The sequence below is a fragment of the Staurois parvus genome, unplaced genomic scaffold, assembly GCF_062004578.1.
Source record: "Staurois parvus isolate SC_StPar_1 unplaced genomic scaffold, SC_StPar_1.0 ptg000131l, whole genome shotgun sequence".
NCBI classification, from domain to species: Eukaryota; Metazoa; Chordata; class Amphibia; order Anura; family Ranidae; genus Staurois; species Staurois parvus.
In genome coordinates this window covers 13,053,388-13,059,387 of record NW_028317927.1, presented here as the reverse complement: position 1 = coordinate 13,059,387, position 6,000 = coordinate 13,053,388, and positions in this window count along the sequence as shown.

Genomic DNA, 6,000 nt, shown 5'->3' with positions numbered 1-6,000 from the left:
TATATTAGAGGAATCTTAATAGCGATTAGGGTGAAAAAGGAAAGGAAAGAGAGAATTAACACACTTCATAGAGAATTACTTGAATTAGAACAGGTACATAAAAAGAAAATACCAAAACAGATTAAGCAGAACGTACTGGAAAAACGAGAACTAAATAACTTAATGAAGGAAGAAAAAAGGAGAGTGTTTAATAAGATGATTAGTGAAAGATATCGGTGGGGAGATAGACCAGGAAAATTCCTTATGAGAGCCCAAAGAAAAAAGAAAGATAGGAACTATATAGAGAAAGTAAGAGATAATAAAGGAGAACTAAAATATTCTACCAAAAATATTGCAAAAGTGTTTAAAGATTATTACAGTAAATTCTACAATATCAATCCCCAACAGTCCATAAGAGAAGAGGAAGAAAGAAGTAAAAAAAGACAGATATACCTAAAAGAGGCGGGGTTACTGAAATTGAGAGAAGAGCAGTTAATATCCCTAGAGAGATCAATATCAGAAGAAGAAATTCACAGTGCATTAAAGAGTACTATGGCAGGGAAAAGTCCAGGACCGGATGGGTATACTGTGAGATACTATAAGAAATTTAACTAAATTAACTATATATATGAACGCATTGGGAGGGTAGATGGAAATGAGGGAGGAATCCCTCCAGGCACATATTTCAATAATAAAAAAGAAGGGAAAAATAGTACACAGTCTTCTAGTTATAGACCAATATCCCTACTAAATATAGACACTAAACTATACGCAAATGTTTTAGCAAATAGGTTACTGGAGTTAATGCCGGAGTGGATCCATATGGATCAAGTGGGATTTGTCCCTGGGAGAGAAGGTAGGGATAACTGATTAAGATCAATAATGCCCATACAAAAAAGTAAAAGAGAAAAATTCCCTGTATTGTTACTGTCGGTAGACGCTGAGAAAGCGTTTGACAGATTAGACTGGGGGTATATGTTGGATACACTGAAAGCTCTGGAGATGGGTCCTAGAATGAGAATATGGATAGGAAAATTGTACAGTCAACCATCAGCTGTAATAAAGGTTAACAGGGAAATATCAGAGAGCTTTAAGATGTATAATGGGACCTGTCAGGGATACCTTTGCGGTTTGTCCTGTCCTTAGAATCCCTCCTAGAGAAAATAAGGAAAAATATAGATATCAAGGGAATTAGGATAGGAGAGACAGAGCATAAAGTTGAGGCGTATGCCGATGACTTGCTGTTCTATGTAGGTAACCCAAGGATAACATTACCCAATTTAATGAAAACACTGAAGGAATATGGGGAGTTGTCTAACTTAAAAATTAACCCAACTAAAACAGAAATCTTGAATGTAAATCTTCCAAGAGGAGAGAAAAAGGCTTTGCAGTAGGGAATTTCCTTTCTGGTGGAAGGAAAAAGAACTAAAATATTTAGGAATAAATTTAGCTATCTCCCTAAAGAATCTATATAAAGTAAATTATATTCCATTATTAAATTAAATCAAAGATGAAATGAGAGAATTTGGGATAGGTGGTGTATCGTGGATAGGACAAATAAATCTAATTAAAATGGTAATTGTCCCAAAAATTTGATATAAATTCCAGATGATCCCAATAAATCTGCCAAAACAGTATTTTAGGATAATGAAAAAAATTATGTTAAAGTTGATATGGAGAAATAAAAAACCTAGAATATGTTATGAAGTTCTAAGTTAAGGAAGAAAGAACACTTGAAATTTTGCTTAGTACAAGGGGAGATGGGAAACATGGAACTTCGAAAATATATAAAATTCTTACTAAGATAACAACAAACACGGTACCTGCATATATGGAGAGATGGGAGAGAGAATTAGGAATAAGAATAGAAAAAACATTTATAACTTAACACACGGTAATTTGAGCATGAAAGATGTAGAGATGAACTATAAATGTTTGGCGAGGTGGTATATGACACCAAATATAGTACACAAACAAAACAGGGATAAATCACCTTTATGTTGGAGGGGTTGTGGGGAACAGGGCACAGTAGGTCACATTTGGTGGGAGTGTCACAAAATTCAAAAATATTGGGAAGAATTAATCCACTTGATACAAGAAATAACTGGGATAAAAATATTAAAGGAAACAGGGATATGTCTTTTTCATGGAACAGAGTTAACGAACGTTTGAAAGGTATAAAAAATCTGGGTTATTGCTCTATATTAAGCAAAAAAGTTTGATTACTAAATTCTGGATGGAACAGGAAGTACCAAAAATATCGGATTAAATTAGAAAGGTAGATCAGATATATAGAATGGAAGACCTATACCATATAGATGAGGATAAGATTGAGTGTTTTCGTGAGAAATGGAAAATGTGGGAGGAGTTTAAGAAGTTTAAACTAATTGAAAGTGTATAGGAAAGAAGAATGCATGAAAACCCTAGGATTCCAAAAGAGAGAGGAATGATGCTGAGAAGAGGGGAGGGGGCGGAGGGAAGGGAAGGAACTGATTGGGATAGGGTGGGGGGAAGGGAGAGTTTGTATTTTTTGTATGTTGGGTAAAAATAATTGAATAAGTTATATTGCAATTTTTTAATGGATGTAATAGATGAAATGTAAAACGTAATAAAATATTAATTAAAAAAATGCAGTTCAACATGTAGTGTGCATATATATATATATATATTTTTTTTTTTTTAAATTGAAATATACTGAATATGGCCAAAATTGTAGCATTTCAAATATATATCAATATATTTGTGAAGAATATTTTTAAAATATATTTCCAATATATTTTTCTTCCATGTGCGTAGGGAGGCAGAGTGGTGACCTCACAGGACTCTCCTCCCATCTCTACACTCCCCCCTGGCAAGCACACTAGCGTGGCTTAGCATCGTGCACGGACATTGAAGAGCAAGCACGGCAGTTCCCATTGTGCAGCATGTCACATGCAAAGGATGGATGACATCTGGATGACAGCAGGACAGCATGAACCTACAGTTGTGTTCAAAATAATAGCAGTGTGTTGAAAAAAGTGAATAAAGCTCAAAATCCTTCTAATAGCTTTTATTTCCATACACACAAATGCATTGGGAACACAACACATTCTATTCCAAATCAAAACATAAAGAAAAATATATCAAAATTGTGTTGTTCCTCTAAAAAAATTGAAGAAAAGTGAATATTAGACTGTTAAAAAAATAGCAGTGTTTGTATTCTTCTTTACAAACTCAAACATTCACTATATAAACTGAAAAATGTTTGAAGATTTTGCTTTCCTTTGAATCACTTAATTAATATTTAGTTGTATAAGCACTGTTTCTGAGAACTGCTGTACATCTGTGTTGCATGGAGTCAACCAACTTCTGGCACCTGTGAACAGGTATTCCAGCCCAGGATGATTGGACTACATTCCACAGTTCTTCTCTATTTCTTGGTTTTGCCTCAGAAACTGCATTTTTTATGTCACCCCACAAGTTTTCTATTGGATTAAGATCCGCAATTGGGCTGGCCATTCCATAACGTCAATCTTGTTGGTCTGGAACCAAGATGTTGCATGTTTAATGGTGTGTTTGGGGTCGTTGTCTTGTTGGAACACCCATTTCAAGGGCAATTCCTCTTCAGCATAAGGCAGCATGACCTCTTCAAGTATTCTGATGTATTCAAACTGATCCATGATCCCTGGTATGCGATAAATAGGCCCAACACCATAGTATGAGAAACATCCCCATATCATGATGCTTGCGCAACCATGCTTCACTGTCTTCACAGTGTACTGTGGCTAGAATTCAGTGTTTGAGGGTCGTCTGACAAACTGTCTCCGGCCACTAGACCCAAAAAGAACAATCTTACTTTCATCAGTCCACAAAATGTTGCGCCATTTCTCTTTAGACCAGTCAATGTGCTCTTTGGCAAATTGTAACCTCTTCAGCACATGTCTTTTTTTCAACAGTGGGACTTTGCGGGGGCTTCTTGCAGATAGCTTGGCTTCACATAGCCGTCTTCTGATTGTAACAGTACTCACAAGTAACTTTAGACCTTCTATGAGCTTCCTGGAGCTGATTGTTGGCTAAGTCCTTGCCATTTTGGCTATTCTTTTATCCATTCGAATGGTAGTTTTTCGCTTTCTTCCACGTCTTTCAGGTTTTGGTTGCCATTTTAAAGCATTTGCAATCATTTTAGCAGAGCAGCCTATCATTTCTGCAGTTCTTTATATGTTTTCCCCTCTCCAATCAACTTTTTAATCAAGGTACGCTGTTCTTCTGAACAATGTCTGGAACGACCCATTTTCCTCAGAATTTCAGAGAGAAATGCACTGTAACCAGCATGTACAACATTTGCTGCCTTCCTTCCTTAAATAAGGACAATAATTGCCACCTGTTTTTCAAAGAATGAATGACCTCACTAATAGAACTCCACATTGCTATTATTTTGAACATGCCCCTTTCAATTAGTGATTCAATTACACAGAATCAGCAGCATGCATGTCATGACTGTTGGGTCTGTTGACTTTCTATTACTCTACTACACCTGCTAGTAAATTATTTGCCATGTAGAAATATCATTTCTACCAAAAACAGTGATTGATCAGGTTAGTGATGTCTGACTGCTATTATTTTGAACACAACTGTACGTCGGCTTGGCATACCCCCTCATGAGTAGTGTCCAATTTGAAAATCAAGTAAGGCACCACTTGATTTCAGCATAGCCAATAATGTTGAGGTGCGGAGCAGCCAATTGAGGCTATAAGTTGTAGGGGGAGTGATATGTTGCTGAAATGCTGGACACGCTCCCCCTTCTCTAATGCCCTGCATGAGAGATATACGTAATATGTCAGAGCAGCGGGTTGTGGCGACATCAATTTTTGTCATGTGTCGGGTTTTAACACTGCTAGAAAGCAGAGAAGATTTCTCAATGATGGATTTACACTTTTTTGCAAGACTGAGCAAAGGTGACTTTACTGTACCAGGTTTAACTGCCTAATTATTATTTTTTATTTCAGGTTTACAACCACTTTAATACCCTTGCCTCATCAGGCTTGAACATCGACAATGATTAGAATTTTTAACTAATTTTTAGTTGGATTTATTTTACTTAGGCCCCCTTGTATTGATTAATAATTTTGTGCAGATGTTTTATATTTATTGCCCTCTAGGTGGCAGTTGTATAAGTATCCAGTATTTGGAGCTCATTATGTGGCTAGTGCTATGCACTTTGTATATGAGAGTGTGGGATATCTAGGGTGACTGCCGATATACTGATAGCCACTGGATGGCAATAGATATATTTGTTTTACTACATATATTTTAAAGTTTTTTAGTTTTGATAATAAAAGTATGTTTACCGATATGATTTCAATAATGTATGTGAAGCAATGGAGGAATCCAGTACTAGTTTGCCACGTCTTTATATCACCATTGATTTGATTGGGCATTATGCAAATTTAAGACATCCGCCTTCGGTGAATGGGTATAAAAAGATCTTCTAAGATGGCCGCGGCTAAGCTTCCTGATGGCACGATCCTGCGAAATGCATTGAGGCCCAGCCGTTTCGTGGAACACATGCCGACTCAGTCATAACAAGCGACGGTTCGCAGTATTTTATTTTAATGTCTGGTGAGTTTTTACTGTCACTGAACAAGGTGAACACATTTGCATTTTTGGATCACTTGATCTTCGTTTGGTGTGGATACAGTAGGTATCTTATGGAATTACTATATGGATGTTTCTTTTTTTATGGACACTTTCATATTTATTTTGACACTCTGTTAATGTTGATCAGTATGTATTATAATTACTCATGTGAGAAGTATTCACTGTAACAATTTATATAAGTGTTGACTTTTTCTTAGATTACTCTTGCACACTTGGTCTACAGTTTGGATCACTATCACGTGAGGTATGAAGATTTAACATATTAAGAGTCACCTTAATGCAAGTTATATATCTGGTTGCCATGAGCAACGAAGGTACAGTCAACAAGAAGTGCTAACAAATGGCAACCACTCCAACCTATAACTGGCCTTTGCAGCAAAGAGC